Raw genomic sequence first — 22,861 nt, forward strand, 5'->3', positions numbered from 1 at the left:
GGGTGTTTGTGGTGTGTGGGGATGGGTCGGTGCTGGCCCCACAGGGACGAGCCCCCAGAGGCTGGTGTGGGGCCTGGAGCAACGACTGGGCTCAGAGCGCCCAGCGGGTGGACTGCGGTCGGGGAGACGCCCCGGGGAGGGCTCCTTCCTGGCTGCGGCTTCTCTGGGAGGCCCTGGGCTGGGTTCTGTCTCCGCAAAGGCCCACGGAGAGCGGGCTCGGGGTGAGCTTTTCTCTTCTCACAGCTGCCCCACCACCTGAGGAGCTAGAGCCGGTTCCAACTCCATCGGCAGCTCTGGACGGAGGGGTGGTGCCTGCAGCGACTGCAGGAGGAGACCAGGAGCCGGCAGGTGACCCGGCACCCACCCACGGACAGCCTGACGCGGACCAGGAAGAACTGGCACCTGCCCCTGACCCAGCTCCTGCCCTGGATCCTGCACCTGCCACTGCTCCAACCCAGCTCCTGATCCTCCTCCTACCCCTTCCCCTGCCCCTGCCAGAGCCACTGCCCCTTCCCCTGCCTGAGCTCCGGTTCCTGCTCCTTCTCCTGCTCCTCTCCCTGCCCCTGCCAGACTCCGCTGCCCCTTCCCCTGAACCTTCCTGGGCTCCTGTTCTTGTCCCTGACCCTGCTCCTGCTCATAACCCTACCCCTGCCAGACCTGCTGCCCCTTCCCCTTTCCCTGCCTGAGCTCCTATTCCTGCTCCTTTTTCTGCTCCTGCTTTTGCCCCTTTCCCTGCCAGACCCGCTGCGCCTTCCCCTGCCCCTTCCTGGGCTCCTGTTCTTGTCCCTGCCCCTACTCCTGCCCCTTCCCCTGCCAGACCTCCTGCCCCTTCCCCTGCCCCTGCCTGAGCTCCAGTTCCTGCTCCTTCTTCTGCCGCTGCCCCTGCCCCTGCGCCTGCCGGAGCTCCTGTTCCTGCTCCTTACCCAGGTCCTGCCCTGGATCCTGCACCTGCCATGACTGCTGATCCTGTCCCTCCCCTTGCCCCTGCCCCTAGCCCTGCTCTTACAACTGGCCCTAACCCTGGCCCTGCTCTTAAACTTGGCCCTGCCCCAGGCCCTGCCCCTATCCCAACCCCTGCCCCTACTCTTGCTCCCGCAGGGCTCCCAGAGCCACATCCAGAGCTCACAGCCCTGCGGGGAGAGCTCCTTGTACAATTGCCCTTAGTTCCATCATCGGACCCCGATGCCCCACCAGATTGTTTCATCCACTCCCCCTATATTCTTTCTCTCTGGCTCATATTGTTCTGGTTCATATTGTTCATTTTCATGTTCTGTATACTGTTTATTATTTGTTTTAAATAAAATTACTTGTTTTCAACTGAACATGTGATGAGCATAAGTACCTTCCCTACGCTGTGCCACCACACCCCAGAACATTGCTGCGGAATATCTCGTGTCCCAAAGGAGTCCCTGAACCAGAAGCCCCCCTGCCCATTTCGCCCCCAGCCCAGACCCTGGAAACCCCTAAGCTGCTTTCTCTCCCTGTTCCTTTCCCTGTTCTGGATGTTTCTGTATGTGGAATCACGCAATAGGTGCCTTTGTGTCTGCCAACCTATTTTCAAAGGGGACTTGTTTTCGTCTGTGTTTATCTGTCATAAAATTTCCCTTATTCGATATTAAAATGCCTGATGGATTACAGATCAGATGTAATCAGAGAGGCCGCTTTAGGAATTATGGGCACAATCTCGGGGCCGAGACCCCTGTTCCTGCTGGGACACCACAGCCTGACCCCAGACAGGACAGGGCTGCTCCTCCTGTGGCCCACACAGAAACCAGGGAAATGCAGAAGCTGGAAGACACACCACAAAGGGCAAAAGCATTGCTCACAACCCAAGGCCAGAGAAAGGTTTCCGATGCCTCTTGTCCAAACAACACACCAAGTCACTGGGTTCCACAAGGACAGACACCAAACGCACGCAAGTCCAAGGGGGGAGGACAGGCACGTGCAGAGTCAGAGATGAGGGAGCTCCCGGGGAAGGACTCTGGCAAAGGAAACCCTATGGAGGCAGCACTGGTCACCCTCAGACTGGCAGGTGTCTGGTCTGGGGAGAATGTGAGGAAGCGGGGATCCCCTGCAGGTACCCTGGAGAGAAGGGTGAGAGGCACCCCTGTCTGGGAGAACAGTGAGCAGCACCCATCCCAGGCCACAGGAGCACCTGGCATGCTTGGCCTCTGACCAACCCCTGGAAACTCTGGCTCGGTTTTTCACAGATGTGTTTTCAGGAGTGTTTATCACAGCAGTGGTGGAAAGAGCAGGGAATGGAACAACGCTAATGCCCAATGAGATGGATGGGATCCACAGTCCCAGTCCTCATAATAGAATGTCCTGTAGCCACTGTCACATTGTCATTCGGGGCACAGGATCCGGGAAGCCCCTCCTGAGACCCCTCCTGCCACCCTGTTCCTGGGAACATTCAGAATTGGAGGAGGAGGAGGTGGAGAGGATCCAGGATGACAGAGGGCCAAGGAGAAGGAAGGTCAGCACTGGGAGGACCTGAGCCACCATCCAGGGCCCGGGCTGTGGTGCCCTCGGACCTCACCCCAAATAAGGGCTCCTGATGGATGGACCCAACTTCTGTGGTTTCCCTCCCTCCCTCCCTCTCTCTCCCTCCCTTTCTCCCATCCTCCCTCCCTCTCACTCCCTCCCTCCTTCCCCCCTTCCTCCCTCATTCAGCAGAGGACCGGGGGTCCCTGCTGTATACTGAGCACTGGGGCTTCATCAGTGAGCACCCCCCAACCCACATGGTCACGTCCACTGTGGGAGGTGACAGGGGTCAGTCCTCACGGCTAGGAGTGGTGATGAGCACCAAGAATCTGCTCCTGAAAACAGAGGCCAATGCTTAGCACTTCCTCTAGAAAAATCGAGTCCTGAAAAGTGATGAAGAGTGAGTATATCCTAGACTTCCTGCAGTGTGAGTTCTAATGGCAGGTACGCACTGATTCTTAGAACAAACTAAGTAAATTACCCAGTGTCGACTGAGGGGTTGTGACTAACTTTTCTGACCCAATGACAGCATTTCAGCTAACATCTCCAGGGCTTCCAAGTTGTCCCAAGGGTCTCTGCGATCCTCTGATCCTTCCATTGACCTCCTTGGGAAGCTCTGTCTTGTCGTCTTCCTTGTCTCCTGCCCCTTCTGGGACCCTTCTCTGGCCTCCCCGCCAGGGCCACCCCCACCAGGACTTCCTGTGCCCCGTGGCCTGGCGCCCGCATCCCATGGGGGTCCTGTGAGCCCGGTGCATTGTGCAAAGCCTGTGCGCTCCCTCTGGGGTCACTTGGCATCTCCCCTGCAGCTGCCTGCATCTTCCTGCACTGGGTATCCTCCAAGCATTCTGTGAGGCCAACCTGTGTCCGTGTCACGGGCACGGAAGCGAGAGTCCAGAAGGTCCAGATGACGTGCTCCCAGTCCCAACGTGTGGAGCCTGGGCCAAGGATGGTCAGCGAGCAGAGGAGGACTTGAGCCTAGGAAGCCTGAGGGAGGACATGGCACAGTGAGCCTGCAGGAGGAGAGTGAACACCGTGGGGACCTGGCGCTCAGGCCTACTGGGAGACCACATCCCACCCTCACTGGCTCTGTCCCCAGGGCTGGAGGTCGTCCAGGTATCCACCCTCCCAGCCTGTAGGCTGCCAGTGGCTGCCAGGAGAGGAGGCACCTGGTTCAGGAGAGAGCCCTCAGGCAGAGAGGAGGGGACAGGTGCTCCCCCAGCAGCTGGAGGAACTCGGGGTATCCACCCTCCCAAGCTGCAGGCTGGCAGTGGCTGGCAGGAGAGGAGGCACCTGGTGCAGGAGAGAGCCCTCAGGCAGAGAGGAGGGGGCAAGCGCTCCCCCAGCAGCTGGAGGAACTCGGGGTAGCCACCCTCCCAGGCTGCAGGCTGGCAGTGGCTGGCAGGAGAGGAGGCAGCTGGTGCAGGAGAGAGCCCTCAGGCAGAGAGGAGGGGGCAGGTGCTCCCCCAGCAGCAGGTGCACTGGGTCGGGCTGAGGGGGCATCATTGGACAGCAGTGCCTGCAGCTGGGGTCTCCACACAGACCCTCTCCTTAGGCTCAGCACAAGCTTGTCTGGATGGCCTTTGTCCCCCAAATACAAAGTCTGGTCCAGGGCCCCCCCACCAAGTCCTGACTCCCAATCCTTTGTACTCAGCTCAAGTGACAAGAAATGGCCAATAGTTCAGGTGGTGTTGGGTGCACAGGGAAATTTGCTTTTCTGGCCCATGCTGTAACGTTGCTGGCATATTAAAGATCTCAGGGCTCTAAATCAAAAACAGTAGGATGCCGGGGACCCCAGCTGGCTTTCTGGAAACCTACCTCTGTGCCTTGCAGCCTTCCCATCCCACCAGCTCTGCTCAGAATCCCTCCAGGCCACAGACCCACAGTCTTGGGTCCCAGACAATGTGCCTTCAGAAAGTGATCCCAGTTGGGCAGTAGGACACACTGCAGATTCCAGCAAATCCCCCTCCCAGAAACTGAGGGTACCGCTGGATGAGCTAGCTGTCTGAAAACAGCCAGGTCAGGGTTCCAGGAAGACACCAGAGGCACAGGAGTCACTGAGGGCCATCTGAAGGTCAGGTACGGGCAGTCAGAGCTTCCAGGCCCTTCTTCCCTAAAGCTCCTCATTCCTCAGCCTTTCTTCCAGTGATTCTGTTGGGTTTCTATCTGCCCCAACTGTTATCCATTGCCTAGGCAGCAGAGACTCACATATGCCTTTAATGTTTTGGACAATGAATGTCCACTTCAGTACATAGCCACTTCACTACTGGGAGAGTTGGTAGAAAGCAAAAAGTCACAGAGGACTCCAAGGGTCTGGACTTGGTGTTTCCCTCTCCTGAGATGGGGACACCTGTGGGATGAGCAGGTGGCCAGCTGGTGGGGGGTGGGCAGGGACCTGACGTGGACAGATGGGGTAGGTGAGACCCGAGGTCCCCGGGGTATGTGCCTGGCATCTGGACTGAATAGGTCTTCAAAGCTGCAGATTGGCTGGGATCATCTTCAGGCGGAGGAGGAAGGTGAGGGGAGCAGAAGGGACTGAGGAGGCTTGGCTTAGACAGGAGAGGGCTGAGACACTCCTTTGGGGGGAAAGTGGGTCAGGTCCAGGCTCACAGGGACAGACCTTGAGGCCATTGGGCTATGTGAAATAAGCCAGTCCCTAAAGGACCAATACGGGAGGACCCCACTTGTGAGGGACAGAGAGCACTCCGATTCATAGAGGTGGAAGGAGCTGCTGGGTTCCGGGGCTGGGGAGGGGGAATGGGGGGTTAGTGTCTCCTGGGTAGAAGTTCAGTTTGGGAGGATGACAAAGTTGTGGCAGTGGATGGAGGTGGCAGGTGCAAAAGAGTGAATATACTTATTGCCACATGAATTGTACCCTGAAACGTGCTTAATGGTATCAGTTGTATGTCTATTACACAATAGGAGAGTAGTGAGTCAGGAGGACGGGTCCATCGAAAGTCCCAGGAAGGCCCAAGAGCAGGGATCCTGTATCTTAGTTCTCGCTTTCATGCTCTGCGCCTTGTTGGGTGTCTCAGCTCACAGTGGCATCACTAAATGCTTGCTAAGACACAGTGCAGGCAGATGGTCCAGAGAGAGTGCACAAACCATCTGTGGGCACTGAGGAATCCCAGCGGCACATGCATCCAGACTGAGTGAGTGCCCACATTTCACAAACACCAGCATAAATAGCCATTTAAAACGAAGGCAGATGCCACTCTGGAAAACACTAGGGAGGTTCCTCAAAAAGTTGAAAATAGAGCTACTATATGATCCAGCAATTGCACCACTGGGTATTTACCCCAAAGATACAAATGTAGTGATCCGAAGGAGCACGTGCACCCCAATGTTTATAGCAGCAATGTCCACAATAGCCAAACTATGAAAAGAGTCTAAATGTCCATCAACAGATGAATGGATAAAGAAGATGTGGTGTGTGTATATATATATATACAGAGAATATTATGCACCTATCAAAAAAATGAAATCTTGCCATTTGCAACGATGTGGATGGAACTACAGTGTATTATGTTAAACAAAATAAGTCACTCAGAGAAAGACAATTATCTTATGATCTCAGTGATATGAGGAATTTGAGGAACAAGACAGAGGATCATAGGCGAAGGGAGGCAAAAATGAAACAAGACAAAACCAGAGAGAGAGACAAACCATAAGAGACTCTTAATCTCAGGAAACAAACTGAGGGTTGCTGGAGTAGAGGGGGTTGGGAGGCGTGGGGTGACTGGGTGATGGACACTGGGGAGGGTATGTGCTATGGTGAGCACTGTGAATTGTATAAGACCGATGAATCAAAGACCTGTACCCCTGAAACAAATAATACATTATACGTTAACTTAAAATTCACTAAAATAATAAAAATAAAACAAAAGCAGGTGACCTCAAGCTGTATTACAAAGCTGTCATCATCAAGACAGTATGGTACTGGCACAAAACAGACACAGATCAATGGAACAGAATAGAGACCCCAGAAATGGACCCTCAACTCTATGGTCAACTAATCTTCCACAAAGCAGGAAAGAATACCCAATGGAAAAACGACAGTCTCTTCAATAATTGGTGCTGGGAAAATTAGACAGCCACATGCAGAAGAATGAAACTGGACCATTCTCTGACACCATCTACAAAGGTAAACTCAAATTGGATGAAAGACCTCAATGTGACACAGGAATCCATCAAAATCCTAGAAGAGAACACGGGCAGTAACCTCTTCGACCTTAGCCACAGCAACTTCTTGCTAGACACGTCTCCAAAGGCTAGGGTAACAAAAGCAAAAATGAACCTTTGGGACTTCATCAAGATAAAAATCTTCTGCACAGCAAAGGAAACAGTCAACAAAACTAAAAGTCAAGCCATGGAATGGGAGAAGATATTTGCAAATGACATTACAGATAAAGGGCTGGCATCCAAGATCTATAAAGAACTTCTCAAACTCAACACCCAAAAAACAAATAATCCAATCAAGAAATGGGCAGAACACATGAACAGACACTTCTCCAAAGACATACAAATGGCTAACAGACACATGAAAAAATGCTCCACATCACTAGCCATCAGGGAAAAAGAAAATAAAACCACATTGAGATACCACCTTACACCACTCAGAATGGCAAAAATCAACAAGGCAGGAAACAACAAATGCTGGTGAGGATGTGGAGAAAGGGGAACCCTCTTACCCTGTTGGTGGGAATGCAAGCTGGTACAGCCACTCTGAAAAACAGTATGGAGTTTCTTCAAGACGTTACAAATAGAACTACCCTACCACCAGCAATTGCACTACTGGGTATTTACCCCAAAGATACAGATGTAGTGAAAAGAAGGGGCACCTGCCCCTCAATGTTCATAGCAGCAATGTCCACAATAGCCAATCTGTGGAAGGAGCCGAGATGCCCTTCAACAGACGAATGGATAAAGAAGATGTGGTATATATGTACAATGGAATATTCCTCAGCTGTCAGAAAGGATGAATACCTACCATTTACATTGACATAGATGGAACGGGAGGGGATTATGCTAAGTGAAATAAATAAATCAGAGAAAGACAATTATCATATAGTTTCACTCCTATGTGGAATGTCAGGAATAGCACAGAGGACTACAGGGGAAGGGAGGGAAAACTGAACAGGAAGAAATCAGAGAGGGAGACAAACCATGAGAGACTCTGGACTCCGGTAAACAAACTGAGGGTTACAGAAGGGAGGAGGGTGGGGGGATGGGGTAACTGGGTGACGGGTATTAAGGAGGGCACATGTTGTGATGAGAACTGGGTGTTATAGGCAACTAATGAATAACTGAACACTACATCAAAATCTACTGATGTACTATATGTTGGCTAATGAATTTAAATTTAAAAAATTAAATAAAATTAATAAATAAAAAATAAATCCACGGCAGGAAATGGAAATAACCCAGAGGGCGCCATGCTCCTGGAGGCTGAGCTAACGGTCACAGCCAAGGCCTCTGGCGGTGAGGGCACCGGGGTTCTGAGAGGTGGCTCAGTGCACCCCTGACCCTGAAGCCCCATGGCCATGGCAAGGTGCAAGGACTGGGAGGGAAGACCCAGCCAGGACCCGTTCTGGCTCCACGGCTGCTACAGGGCTGCTCCCAGCCCCACCAGGCGGTGTCTGTTTAGAACCAGGGAGAAAACCTTTTCCCTCAATTGTTCTTTTTAAAAATGGTTGCTCAGCATTGACACAGAAAAACATCTGACATAAAACTGGAGCCGTTCACAGCTGCAAATGACCCAGAAGTGAAGAAAATGTAGTGAACGCAAAGAGAGGACGCTGTATTCCCAGGCAGGCCTCCTGTGAGCAGGTGCGGCTGGGGCACTGGACGTGCCCGTGCAGACAGTACTGGACTCCACAGTGTCCCTCGAGGGGACAGAAGTAGGAACCTGCTCTGATGGCTCCGCTGAAGTCAGCACCCTCTGCTGGAGACGGGGACAGCCCCTCATGAGTTCCAGGTGTCCTGGTGATTCTTGGGCACGGCCCAAATCTCAGCTTCTTCATGACCCGGGGCCAGCCCAGCAGCTGCACCCAGGTCCTCCAGGGCCAGCCCAATAGCTGTGGGTCCCGCAGGTCCTCCAGGGACAGCACCTTGGTGGGCTTGTGGTCCAGCAGGTACCTGTTCAGGTGGCTCTTATCGTACTACATGGCCTCGGTCCCATTGGCCCAGTTGACCACCATCACCTGGTGACAGGCTGAGGTCAGTCGGTGAACCTCCGCCACAACCCCCCAAAAAAGGCCCCCATGTAGTAGAAGTCACCCTGGTCCTTGGGGATGTGGGCCTGGGACTGGGACCAGCGCTCATAGCTTAAGTCCTCACGGGCCACCCAGTAGAAACCGGGGTGCAGGGTGCCAAAGAGGGGGGACAGGATCTCCATGCCCACGTGGTCACAGAACTTCATGTCCACATCCCCGCACACCATGTCATCCACCTCATAGAGGAAGTGCTCCTCATAGAAGCGGCTCATGATCACCGCGTGCTGCATGGACACATCCTGCCAGTGTGGGGCACCGCGGACCTCAAGAACCACCACCCTTCAGTGCTCCTGGAGGGGCACACGGGACACAGCAACCAGCTGGTCGGTGAAGACATAGTAGATGACCCTGTGTCCACCATGAAGTGATTCTGCAGGAACAGCTCCAGGAAGACCCCGTATCCACAGGGGCAGGGGACAGGGCAGGAAGAGGGTCACTGCCAGAGGCTGGCAGCAGGACCCCAGAGCTGGGGGTCATGGACGTGTGCACCTTCTTCATGGGGACAGGCCCTGGGCTGCTTTAAGGAACAGCCACCTCCTGACCTGTCCTGAGTGAATCTGCCGGCAGGGCCTCCCTACCTTCTGCTCCCAGAGATGGGGGCCATCAGCGCCCCATCTTACAAAGGGGAGCCTGAGGCTTGGGAGGCTGGAAACCCATGAAGCCGCACAATCAGCATGCTGGAGCCAGGAACACTCCCCCTGGGCTGAGCTCCTGGGCAAACCCTGCAGGTGCCCTCCCCTAGCTGCCCCGCTGCAGGTTCTGTCCTCACCTGCCATGAGTTGAGCACCTTTGGGCACAGCCTGTGTTTCTATGTCCTACAGACTGGGTAGAATCAGCATGGCCGGCCAGCTGCCCCACTTTACTTTGAGTGGGCTGTCGCTGGTCCCCAACAGAGCTGTCTCCACCCCCTATAGGGTCCTCCCTTGAAGGCTACTGGGCCTCTGGCTGACAAGGTCCATCAGTAAACCACTGGTATTCTTAGGAGGGGTCACCCTCGAACTCCCCAGATCAGGAATCAGGTTCAGCCCATGGGCAGGGAAGGGGAAAGATGACCCCTGGAAAAAGGGGGCTTGCTTAGGCCCCAGCCTTGAATCCAAGGGTGTGAGCTTCTGGGTCCAGGTCTACATCTCCCTGGCCCCAAAACATTGGAAGTCTTGTCCAACTGCCTCACAAGGCTGGTCCCCCTTTGAGGGGACTACCTGCCCCTCACTGTGGGGACAGCAGCTCCCCCATTATCAGCAAGTGTGGTGAGCCCCTCTGAGACTGATTTTTTTTAAGATTTTATTTATTTGACAGAGAAAGAGACAGCTAGAGACGGAACACAAGGAGGGGGAGTGGGAGAGGGAGAAGCAGGCTCCCCGCAGAGCAGGGAGCCTGACATGGGACTTAATCCCAGGCCCCTGGGATCACGACCTGAGCCAAAGGCAGACGCTTAAGGACTGAGCCACCCAGGCGCCCTGAGACTGGCTTTTTTACACAGGCACTAAGACTACTTCCCTGTGCCTACCCCATACCTTGCAGGTTAGTAAATCGCTCACACAGGGAAGGTGGATAATACATTTAAATATGGGGCGAGCATATACACCCAGCAGACATGAGTCAGGTCACCAGGGGGCAAGTAGAGGCCCAGCCAATGGGGGAACAAGCCAGACATGATGCAAGGGGAGAGAAGAGTGCTCCTGGCAGAGGGCACAGAGAATGTAAAGGATTGGAGTCAGGCCCAAGGAACATGTGGGACAACCACACAGCTTGGTGGCCCACAGAGGGGGGATGCAGTAGGAGAGGTGAGGCTGGAGAGGACAGACAGGTGGGGAGCGGATCGCAGAGAGGCTCAAAGGTTATGTTCTGAAATGATCAATCTGGTTACCGGAGGACAACGGTCTCTATACAGCAGAGGACAGGGAGACCCTAACCCTAACCCTAACCCTAACACTAACCCTAAACCTAACCCTAACCCCTAACCCCTAACCCCTAACCCTAACCCGTACACTAACCCGTACCCTAACCCTAACCCTAACCCTACCCTAAACCGTACCCTAACCTGTACCCTAACCCTAACCCTAACCCTAACCACTAACCCCTAACCCCTAACCCTAACCCTAACCCTAACCCTAACCCGTACCCTAACCCTAACCCTCGCCCTACCCTAACCCGTACCCTAACCCGTACCCTAAAACGTACCCTAACGCTAACCCTAACCCGTACCCTAACCCGTACCCGTACCCTAACCCTAACCCGTACCCTAACCCGTACCCTAACCTGTACCCTAACCCGTACCCGTACCCTAACCCTATCCCTAACCCATACCCTAACCCGTACCCTTACCCTAACCCTAACCCGTACCCTAATCCTAACACGTACCCTAACCAAGCCGTACCCTAACCCGTATCCTAACCCGTACCCATACCCGTACCCTAACCCTAACCTGTACCCTAATCCTGACCCTAACCCGTACCCTAACCCGTACCCGTACCCTAACCCTAACCCGTACCCTAACCCTAACCCGTTCCCTGACCCGTACCCTAACCCATACCCATACCCGTACCCTAAACCTAACCCGTTCCCTAACCCGTACCCTAACCCTAACCCTAACCCGTACCCTAATCCTAACCCGTACCCTAACCAAGCCGTACCCTAACCCGTACCCTAACCTGTACCCATACCCTAACCCTAACCTGTACCCTAACCCTGACCCTAACCAGTACCCTAACCCTAACCCATACCCTAACCCGTACCCTAACCCTAACCCGTACCCTAACCCTAACCCGTTCCCTGACCCATACCCTAACCCATACCCGTACCCGTACCCTAACCCTAACCCATTCCCTAACCCATACCCTAACCCGTACCCTAACCTGTACCCGTACACTAACCCATACCCTAACCCTGCATGTCCTCCCCAGGGACAGCGAACAAAGTCAACACATATCTGCACACTTTGAAATGTGAACAGAAACCTGCAAACTCAGGTTCTCACAGGAGCTAAATGTTAATGACCAGGTGACAAAAAGGTGACGCAGATAGCAAGTAACCAAAAGAAGATGTCATGTGTCTGTGAGCTGGCCACCTTCTCTACCTGTCGGAAGGAAGCCATGCCTGACAGGAGGGAGCCACACCTGGACCTGGTCTCTCTGGGCTGCCCTTGAGCAGAGCAGAGGATGTGCTGAGCTGGGTGTGGGTGCAGCAGGGGGAGATGGGCAGCTGGCCACCGATGTTACCTGCCAAGTACCTGTAGGACCAGCTCCCGGTCCTCAGCTAAGGTTAAGCAATAATTATGTTTAGTTACATATTTACTGTGACAGGAAATGTGCTCAGTGCTTTGAGTGACTATACTCTCTCCCGTTTTATTTTTTAAAAACAGTTTATGGACGTATGACTGACCTACAAAAAGCTGTACATAATTACTGTATTCAACTTGACCCTGAACCTAACCCTAATATCAAGTTAACATATACTCTGATTTAGAATATAGCTCATAAATTATTTCATGATTATTAGGAGCTAGGGGATCCAAGGACCAACCTTCTTCTATCTTATTCTCCCTTGAATTTGACAGGTTGGAACACATTCGGCCACATGCTATCTGGAGAGTGGCCACACGGGGGCAACAAGGAGTAAACATTAGGGCAAACCTGGCCACAAAGCCAATTCTTCCCTCATCCTGTAAAACCTTGCTCATTCAATGTTTACAGATCATTCTATAGAGTATTAAAAGTGTGACTTTCTGGAATTTTTTAAAAACCAAACTAATTCTTTGAAACTGTTAAAAATATAATGTTTTTAAAAATCTCAGCGTTGGTGAGCAGATGAAGACCCAGGGGCCTGGGGAAAAGCTGTTACTATTGAAAATGTTCAGATCTAATTAGGAAACAAGTAGGATTTATACTCCACTTATTTTCACAAAGAATTTGTGTCAACTAACAGTACTGAACCCACACAAAATAGTGCACTTCAGAGGAAAATGAGATTCAACAGCCTCAAGAGGCAGAGAAAGAGCCACACCCGGGAGCAAAGAAGACATACCACAGATGCTAGGCTCAGGCTGATTTGCAGCCTGTAGGTCCTCTGGAGCTAGAATGCCCCCAGTGACCCTGGGGGTCGTGGGTCAAGCAGAGCTCAAACCCTGCTGCTGCACTGTTGTAACTGGTGACGGGTCTCCTTGGTCACTTCCTCCATGAGACACCCCCCACACCCTGACTACTCCAGCCCGCTTCTGGGAACTCCCATTCCTCTTTCTAACCCCGTTGTTTACTTTTCCCTTCACTTACGTAGTATATAGTATGTTTACCTACATCCTATTCTGTCATTTAAATGTTTTTGTCATGTTCTCACTGCACTGTACTTTGCATCATCCACCCTGATGTAAAATCACTTGTTCCATTGCATGACTTAACTGGGGACTGGGAACACCCTCACAGTGTCATGGGGCTAGTGTCCTGGGCAAGGTCCTCACTAAGCCGGCTCATCCTGCAGCTGTTGCACTGAAGGCCTGATCCAGGCACTGGAGCCCAGTCTGAAGCCAGCTCTGTGTCCTCACAGCGGGGACACCGGCTGCACCCAGGCCTTGGGAAGGCTGTGGGTGGGCTGTGAGGGAGTCACTGTATGGATGGGGCATGGGGGGAGGGGGAGCATTGAGCAGCCGGGGGAGGGGGCCCTCGGGGGTGGGGGTCTTGTGTGAGGAGGAAGTTGGGTAAGGGGACCCCAGGCAGTGGTGACCTCACTTCCCTGACAACAGAGTCCAACAGAATTTGGAAACCAGGTAACAAGGCACCCACATTCCAGAGACAGCCCCCTGCCCAGCTCATTTCCTTGGAGATCATCCAACCATGAACATGTGGGCTTGTTGCCTCCCTAAGTCTGGATGCTGCAGGCTGAAGAAAGCCCGCCCTGCAAACGCTGGCCCCCGCTGGGGATGTCCGGTCAGGGCTCCCCACCGCCTCTGGCCGTTTGGCCGGAAGGCCCGAAAGGTGACACCAGGAGGCCCAGAGCCGGCCACCCACCCCCACAGGGTCTAATCCACCTGTGCAGGCCCAGGTCCCCTCCCCTCCGTGTGTGTGTGTGTGTGTGTGTGTGTGTGTGTGTGTGTGTGTGTGAAGAGGGGTCATGTGGGGTGGGCCAACGCCATTCAAGAGCAGGCTGATGAGGGGTCAGATAACCCGTGGGCAGGTCATGTTCAAGGTCCAGGCTGGCTGGGTGGGACGGGGTGTGGGGGGCTGTGAGCTTCTGCCCAGGGTTTCTCTCGATCGTGCTGCAGGGATGGGTCATTGTCCCGCGTGCAGGCCTGAGCACCCACAGGTGTGTCGGATCTGGGAGCAGCAGGGCGACTGCGCAGGGGACAGGGAGGTTGGCCGGGCAGGACTGGGATGCCTCCGGGCCGGCTACCCGTCCCTGTCTTTGCAGACCTCCGAGGAGATCGGCACGAGGCTGGCAGACACCCACTCCATGTCCGGGATCCGGAGCGTGACCCCACAGGACTCCCCTGGAGCAGGTGCTGGGGATGGCGGGGAGAGGCCTCTCACACCACCCAGACCACTGTCCCTGGTGGTCATTGACTGCATTGTGCTCCCCGAGCCGGAGCCCACGGAGGCCGAGCCTGAGGCTGAGAAGCCCGGGGCTGGGTGCCCGTGGGTGTGTGCGGAAGGGTGGGGGCTGGCCCCACAGGGAGGAGCCCCCAGAGCCTGGTGTGGGACCTGGAGCAACGACTGGGCTCAGAGCGCCCAGCGGGGGGACTGCGGTCGGGGAGACGCCCCGGGGAGGGCTCCTTCCTGGCTGCGGCTTCTCTGGGAGGCCCTGGGCTGGGTTCTATCTCCACGGAGAGCAGGCTCGGGCTGAGCTTTTCTCCTCTCACAGCTGCTCCACCACCTGAGGAGCTAGAGCCGGTTCCAACTCCATCGGCAGCTCTGGACGGAGGGGTGGTGGCTGCGACTTCAGCAGCAGACCAGGAGCCGGCAGGTGACCCAGCACCCGCCCACGGAGAGCCTGACGGGGGCCAGGAAGTGCCTGCTGGACAACCTGCCTCCGGAGAGCCTGCCTCTGTGCCTGCCCCTGTGTCTGCCAGAGCCACCGCCCCTGCGCCTGCCCCGAACTGTGGCCCTGCTCCTGCCCCCGACCCAGCTCCTGCCTTGGATCCTGACCCATCCCTACCTCTGCCAGTGCCCCGGTTCATGCCCCTGAGCCAGATACTGCCCGGGTCCTGTACGTGCCAAGGCGGCAGACCCTGTCCCTCCCCTTGCACCTGCCCCCTCCCCTCCCCCGGGTTGTGCTCCTGTTCCGGCCCCTGCCCCAACTCCTGCCCCTTCCCCTGCCCCTGCCCCTGCTAGAGCCAATGTCCCTTCTCCTGACCCACCTCCTGCCCCTGCACCTGCCCCTTCCCCAACACCTGCCTGTGCACCTGCTCTTGCCCCTGACCCAGCTCCTGACCCTGCACCAGCCCCTTCCCTTACCTGTGCACCTCTTCTTGCCCCTGATCCGGATCCTGACCCTGACCCAGCTCCTGCCCTGGATCCTGCCCCTTCCCTTGCCCCTGCCTGTGCTCCTATTCTTGCCCCTGACCCGGGTTCTGCCCCTGCCCCTGCCTGTGGTCCTGTTCCTGTCCCTGACCCACCTCCTGCCCCTGCACCTGCCCCTTCCCCTACCTGTGTTCCTGTTCTTGCCCCGGACCCAGCTCCTGCCCTGGATCCTGCCCCTTCTCCTGCCCCTGCCTGGATTCCTGTTCTTGCCCTTGACTCGGCTTCTGCCCCTGCAACTGTCCCTTCCTCAGCCTCTCCCTGTGCTCCTATCCTTGCCTCTGACCCAGCTCCTTCCCCTTTCCCTACCCGTTTCCCTGCCCCTGCGTGTGCGCCCATTCCTGCCCCTGACCCAACCCCTGCCCCTGCACCTGTCCCTTCCTCTGCCTGTGTCCCTGTCCCGGACCCTGCCAGAGCCGATGCCCCTTCCCCTGCCTGCGTCCCTGTTCCTGCCCCTGGCCCTGCCAGAGCTGATGCCCATTCCCCTGCCTGCGTCCCTGTTCCGGCCCCTGCCCCTGCCAGAGCCGATGCCCCTTCCCCTGCCAGTGTCCCTGTTCCTGCCCCTGCAAGATCCGATGCCCCATCCCCTGCCTGCGTCTCTGTTCCTGCCCCTGCCAGAGCCGATGCCCCTTCCCCTGCCAGTGTCCCTGTTCCGGCCCCTGCCCCTGCCAGAGCCGATGCACCTTCCCCTGCCTGCGTCCCTGTTCCTGCCCCTGCCCCAGCCAGAGCTGATGCCCCTTCCCCTACCTGTGTTCCTGTTCTTGTCCCTGAGCCAGCTCCTGCCCAGGATCCTGTACCTTCCCTTGACCCTGGCTGTGCTCCTATTCTTGCCCCTGACCCGGGTTCTGCCCCTGCACCTGCCTGTGGTCCTGTTCCTGTCCCTGACCCACCTCCTGCCCCTGCACCTGCCCCTTCCCCTACCTGTGTTCCTGTTCTTTCCCCGGACCCAGCTCCTGCCCTGGATCCTGCCCCTTCTCCTGCCCCTGCCTGCATTCCTGTTCTTGCCCTTGACTCGGCTTCTGCCCCTGCAACTGTCCCTTCCCCAGCCCCTCCCTGTGCTCCTATCCTTCCCTCTGACCCAGCTACTTCCCCTTTCCCTACCTGTTTCCCTGCCGCTGCGTGTGCTCCCATTCCTGCCCCTGACCCACCCCCTGCCCCTGCACCTGTCCCTTCTTCTGCCTGTGTCCCTGTTCCTGCCCCTGCCCCTGCCAGAGCCGATGCCCCTTCCCCTGCCAGGGTCCCTGTTCCTGCCCCTGCCAGAGCCGATGCCCCTTCCCCTGCCTGCGTCCCAGGTCCTGCCCCTGCCCCTGCCAGAGCCGATGCCCCTTCCCCTGCCTGTGTCCCTGTTCTTGCCCCTGCCAGAGCCAATGCCCCTTCCCCTGCCGGTGTCCCTGTTCCTGCCCTTGCCCCTACCAGAGCCGATGGCCCTTCCCCTGCTTTCCAGGGCCGCTGCCACTTCCCGTGGCCCTGCCTGTGCTCCTGTACTTGCCCCTGACCCAGCTCTTACCGTGGATCCTGCCCCTGGCCCTGCTCTTGCGTCTGGCCCTGCTCTTGCATCTGGCCCTGCCCCTCCTCCTGCTCCTGCAGGGCTCCCAGAACCACATCCAGAGCCCACATCCTCACGGGGAGAGCTCTTTGTACCATTCCCATTAGCTCCATCAACCGACCCCGATGCCCCGCCAGATTGTTTCATCCCCTCCCCCTATGTTCTTTCTCTCTGGTTCGTATTAACTGTTCTATTCTCTTTCCATGTCCTATATGCTGTTTATTATTTATTTTAAATAAAATTCATTGTTTTCAGTTGAACAAGTCCTGAGCATCAAGTACATTCCCAACGCTGGGCCACCACACCACACAACATGGCTGTGGAATATCTGCTTTCCCAAAGGAGTCCCCGAACCAGAAGGCCTCCCTGGAAACCCCTAAGCTGCTTCCTCTCTCTGTTCCTTTACCTGTTCTGGAGGTTTCCTGTACGTGGAATCACACAGGATGGGCCTTTGTGTCTGCCCCCCTATTTTCAAAGGTGACTCCTTCTTTTCTGTGTTGACTTGACATAGAATTTCCCTTATTGGGTGTTGAAATCCCCAATGGATTACAGATGAGATGTAACCATAGAGCCCCCTTTGGTAAATATGGACACAATCTCGGGGCGGAGACCCCTGTTCCTGCTGGGACACCTCAGCCTGACCCCAGACAGGAAAGGGCTGGTTCCTCCTGTGACCCACAGAGAAACCAGGGAAATGCAGAAAGCTGGAAGACACACCCCAAAGGGCCAAAGCATTGCTCACAACCCAAGGCCACAGAAAGGTTTCCCATGCCCCTGGTCCAAACCATGCTCCAAGTCACTGGGTTCCACAGGGACAGAGACGAAATGCATGCAAGTCCAAGTGGAGGGGGACAGGCATGGGGGGAGTCAGAGATGCAGGAGCTCCCGGGGAAGGACTCTGGCAAAGGAAACCCTATGGAGGCAGCACTGGTCACCCTCAGACTGGCAGGTGTCTGGTCTGGGGACCAGCAGCCCTGGCGAGAACATGAGGAAATGGAGGTCCCCGGGAGAGAAGGATGACGGGCACCCCTGTCTGGGAGAACAGTGAGCAGCACCCATCCCAGGCCACAGGTGCACCCATCACCTAGCGTGTGCAGCTCACTCCCACCTTGTTGAAGGGAACACCGTGTCCATCAAACTCTCTTTGCAACAGAATCCATAAAGTGGAGTTTCTGGGTCAACACGTATACAGTGTTGAAGGTACAAGCCTCAACTTCCAACATCCCAGGTCTGCTTGTCCACCTTGAGCCTTGTTTGGGAAGCAGGGGTGGGGATCCGTGGGGCTGTGACCTGTGGGAGGGGTGGGGAGGGGGAGCTCTGAGTGGAGTGACCAAGGTACCCGGGGTGACCTGCCCAGCAGGGACCCTCCCGCCCCCAGCCCCTCTCCTGACCTCGTGCACGATGGCGAGGGTGTGACGGTGAAGGTGCTGGCCCTTGGCTGGTGAGTTCCCTAGCTGGTGCTGGAGCTGCTCAAGCTCCAAACCGGGCTCTGATCCCAGAGCTGGCGCGAGAGCCCAAGCTGCAGCTGCCCCAGTCTCGGGAGCTGCGGCACGCATCAGTGGAGGACCTGGCTCGAGCTCTGGGGCAGGTGCTGGAGCTGAATCCCCCTCCAGAGATGACCTAGACCCGGTTCCGCACTTGGATATGGCTCTCGAACCCACGAACGGCTTTCCTCCCCTGCCCACTTCATGGATGACAAAACTCGGGACGGTGACGGGACCAGCTACATGGGGGTAATGGATGCGGGGGGATTCAGACCAAGGATCTTGCATCCCCTTCACCACGCGCCCCACGCGGGTCGGTCCAGAGCTGCCAGATGGGGACAAGGGCCTGACCCGCTGCTCCCGGCAGCTGCCCCCAGCTGAGCAGAGACACTTGCCGGGGACCTGAAGTCCTCGTTTGACCTCTGCTCCGGCCAGCCCCACGCGAGCAGAGACCGTGCTTCCTCACCACTGGGTCCCCAACCCCCAGAACAGTGCCTGGGAGGTGGTAGCACTTCAAAGTTTAGTGAGTCGGTGGGATTCCCCCAGCAGCACCGTGATGCGGCGGATGTTGTTACAGATGAGAGGTCTGGGCCACAGACTCTTGTGTTCACGCTTTCTTCCACGCGGGCATCACCCACACCTGTGTCTGTTCACTGGAATGCAGAGGGGACGCCCAGACATCCTCCCTGCCCTCGGAGCTCCCAGCCTAACCGGTGGGTCAGCATCTCACCCATGGTCAGCAAGTGGGCGATACAGAGCTAGAGCACCTCGAGCACGAGACCTTGCACGAGCGTGGGGCAGCTAAGATCTCGAACCATCTGACGCACCAGAACGTGCCCCGGCGCTGACTCGAGCCAGCCGTGGAAGCAGCTCGAGAGCCTGGGCCAGGGGCTCGCACACTAGAGCCCCTCCAGCTCCGACCCGCGGTCCCCCTCCGGAGACAAAAGCGGCTCCGGGGTGAATTCCAGAGTAGAGCCACCTCCACACCAGTTCTCCCACCCGATCCGGCAGCACTGGGAGAGTGCGAGGCAGCCCGAGAACGAGAGCCAGGTCTCGAGGCAGCTCAGCGCTGCTGGGGGAGGCCGGATTCCTCTGACAAGGCACAGGGACGGGCTGTGGGGATCAGCACAGGGTGATCCCCCTGGCAGGGTGGTGATCTTCTCTCGTCCTGCTGCTTTGGCACCATCTCGAGACGGAGAACTGGCCGCTGCCCCGGGGCCGGTCCCCGCTGCAGAGTCGACGCGGCTGCCGAAGCAGCTACAGACCCAAAGCCCGCTGCAGAGCTCGAGGCATTTCCATGTCCTGCTGCGGGGCCTTCGCCAGGAGCTCGGGAGCTGGAGCCACGTGCGCCCCAGTGGGAGGAAGCCCCTGGACCTACGGCTCCATCGCCGACTGCAGAGCTAGAGCCAAGGCAAGACTCCGAGCTGGACCGGCTGCACAGTCAGCTCCGGAGGCACCTCCGACCTGGAGCCAGCGCTGGCTCCCCCTGCAGAGTTAGGGCCAGTGGGAGCAAGACCCAATCCAGCACAGCTACATCCAGCTCCGGCCCCACCTCCCGGAGCAGCTGATGAGCTCCAACCAGAGCCAGTTCCAGCACCAGAGTCGGCCTGTCCTCACCAGCGAATGCATTCCTTTTCTTCTCTTTTGGCTTTGGTTTCTTTTCCTGTCTCCAGGTATATTTGTAGCTTAAGATAAAATAAACTTTATCTTTTTAAACATTTCAAAGTGTGCAAACCACTGTTATCAACTCCATTTCCCGTGCTGGTACCATCACCCTATCTAGTCCCAGAACATTTAATGCCCTGGAGAGAAACCCCGCATCCTCTGAGCAGGCAGTCACTGGCCATTCCCCATCCCCCTGCTCCCAGGCAACCACTGATCTGGCACCTGTCATTTACCTGGGACGAATTTTTCATACACGTGGGATCATACCGTATGTGGTATTTGGGGTCTAGTTTCTTCCACTGAGAAGGATGTTTTCAAAGTTCACCCACGTGATAGCGTGTATCACTACCTCTTTCCTGGCGTGGCTGAATGAATCCCATTGTATGAACAGACCACGTTGTGTTTGTCCATTCAAGTGTGGGTGCACCTGTGGGTTGTTTTCATCTTTCGGTTATTGTCCAGAGTGCTGCTACGAAGACTTACGTGCAGGCTGTTGTTAGAGGGCCTGTATTCCATTCTTCTGTTTAGAGAATGAGTGGAGTTCGGCCAAATGAGAACAGTATGCTCAACGTGTGGACGACGTGCCACACCCTTTGCCACAGTGGCTCCGCCATATTACATCTCCCCCAGCAATGGAGGAGGGTACTGTTTCCCCACATCCTCTCCGACACTTGTTATTTCTGCTTATTCACTAGAGCCCCTCTTCCTGGGTGGGGGAAGGCATGTGACTGTGGTGTTGGCTTGCATTTCGTACGATCTCATGAAGAAAATCGCCCCATGTGCTCACTGGGTCGTCTGACTATCTTCTTTGGAGAAATGTCTATTATTTTCAGTGGGGTTGTTTAGGTTCTTAAGTTGGAGGAGTTTGGACACATTCTGGATGCAAGACTCGTATGAGATTTGCAAATATTTCCTACCATTCTTTGGGTTTCTTTACATCCTCTTGAGATTACCCTTTCCTTCACAAAAGTTTTTAGCGACGTTGAAGTCCAGTGTCTCTGTTTTCTCTGTTGTTGCTTGGGCTTCGGGTGCCATACAAGAGACACCATATTGCCAAATCCAAGGGAAGGAAGATCTGCCCCTAGGTGCTCTTAGTTTCTTCTGAGTGTTAAGAATTTTCGCTCTTAAAGTTCATTCTTGGATCCATGTGGAGTTCATTTTTTATAGGGTGGAAGGGAATGCTCTGACTTCACTCCTTCGTAGGTGGATATCCGGTTTCTCAACACCGTTTGTTGGAGACATTGTTTTTGCCTCATTGACTGATCTTGGTCTCCGTGTTCGAAAACAACTGACTGTACATGTATTTATTCCTTGATTCTCAGCACTATCCCATTGATCCATACGTGTTGGTCTTCTCTGCTCATACCTTTCGGGAAATATTATAATCTCGTACAGTTTTTCAAATTCTTAGGATTATTTGCATAGAAGATCATGTCATATATAAATAAACTTTTTCTTCTTCCTTTCCATTTGTGAGTTTTTAGTAACTAATCTTGTATAATTTATCTGACCAAATTTTCATGACAATAAGGAAATGAAGTGGCGGACATGGGCATCCTTGACTTTTTAGGGATTTTAAGGAGAAAACACTCAGTCTTTCACCACAGAGAATGATATACATTTTAGTTATTTTTCATAAATATCCTTTATCATAATTTTTAAAGAATTATTTATTTATTTATTTATTTATTTATTTATTTATTTATTTGAGAGCATGCAAACCCAGGAGTGGGGAGGGGCAGAGGGAGAGAATCTCCAAGCAGACTCCCGATTGAGTGCAGAACCCTCCCTGGAGCTCAATCTGAAGTCTCTTGAGATCATGACCTGAGCCCAAACCAAGAGTCGGACACTCAACCCACTGAGCCACCCAGGCACCTCTCCTTTATCACAATTTAACCTTCTATTTCTATTTTATTGAGAACCCTTGTTATGAAAAGGTTTGGATTTTGTCAAAGTTTATCCTACAACATTTGACATGATCATGTTTCTTCTGGAGGTGGTCTAGGACACTGATTAGCTACGTTGAACAGCCTTTGCATTCCCGGTGTAAATCACACTTGGTCATGATGTAGAGTCCTGTCAATGTGCTGCTAGATTCTGTCTGCTAGAATTCTGTTGAGGATATTTGCCTCGCTCTTCATAATGGATTTTGGCCTGCAACTGTCTTTTCTTGTAAGGTCTTTGTCAGTCTTTGGAATCGGGACAATGCTGGCATTCTAGGGTGACGTGGGAAGTGTTCGCTCCTCTTGTACTTTTTTCAGACTTTCAGAAGGATTGGTATTCTGTCTTCTTTAAATGTGTGGGACAAATCACCAGGGAAAGCATCAGGTTCTGGACTTTTCATTCTTGGGAAGTTCTCATGACTGCTTCAGTCTATTTACTTATTAGAGGTCAGCTCATGGTTTCCATTTCTTCTGGAGTCACTTTGGTAGTTTGTGGGCTTCTCAGAATGATCTGCTTCATCTCAGGGAGCCAATTGGTTGGTATAAAGTGGTTCCATTTTTGTCTCTTTGTCCATTTTGGTAAATCTGCAAAAGAAAGAACTGTTGTTTTCACTGATTTTTCTCACGTGCTCTTCTCTTCCATGTATCTCTGCCCTAATCTTCATAGATTCTTTGCTCTACTAACTTTGATCTTCTCCTTCGACTGAACCAGAGGAACATTCTAACCGTTCCAGATGCCAGGCAGCCAGAGGGCCTTTGTCTAGGTCTGGGTTGTTGGGTAGAGAAGCAATACAGACTGGAGTGGATCAGGCTACCTGGGCAATTTCTACCTCACCTGGCATTCCAGGTCACCCCCAGACCGTCATTTCAGGCTGAAGCTCTCCTCCTGCCAGGCATGATGCCTAGCAATAGACTGACCTGACTTGCAATGAACCACTCACAACCTTAGGGGCCTTCTGTG

The 22,861-nt window shown here is 54.7% G+C and overlaps 1 pseudogene; it reads right to left on the minus strand.

Annotated features, from left to right (window-relative positions):
* Nucleotides 1-8,445: 8,445 nt before the first annotated feature.
* The window catches only part of LOC135365286 (histo-blood group ABO system transferase 2-like), a 29,903-nt pseudogene continuing 15,487 nt past the window's right edge, over nt 8,446-22,861 (minus strand).

This window comes from Mirounga angustirostris, unplaced genomic scaffold (assembly GCF_029215605.1).
Source record: "Mirounga angustirostris isolate CCGP_5_RB_7025 unplaced genomic scaffold, mMirAng1.0.hap1 SCAF_7, whole genome shotgun sequence".
Classification (NCBI taxonomy): domain Eukaryota; kingdom Metazoa; phylum Chordata; class Mammalia; order Carnivora; family Phocidae; genus Mirounga; species Mirounga angustirostris.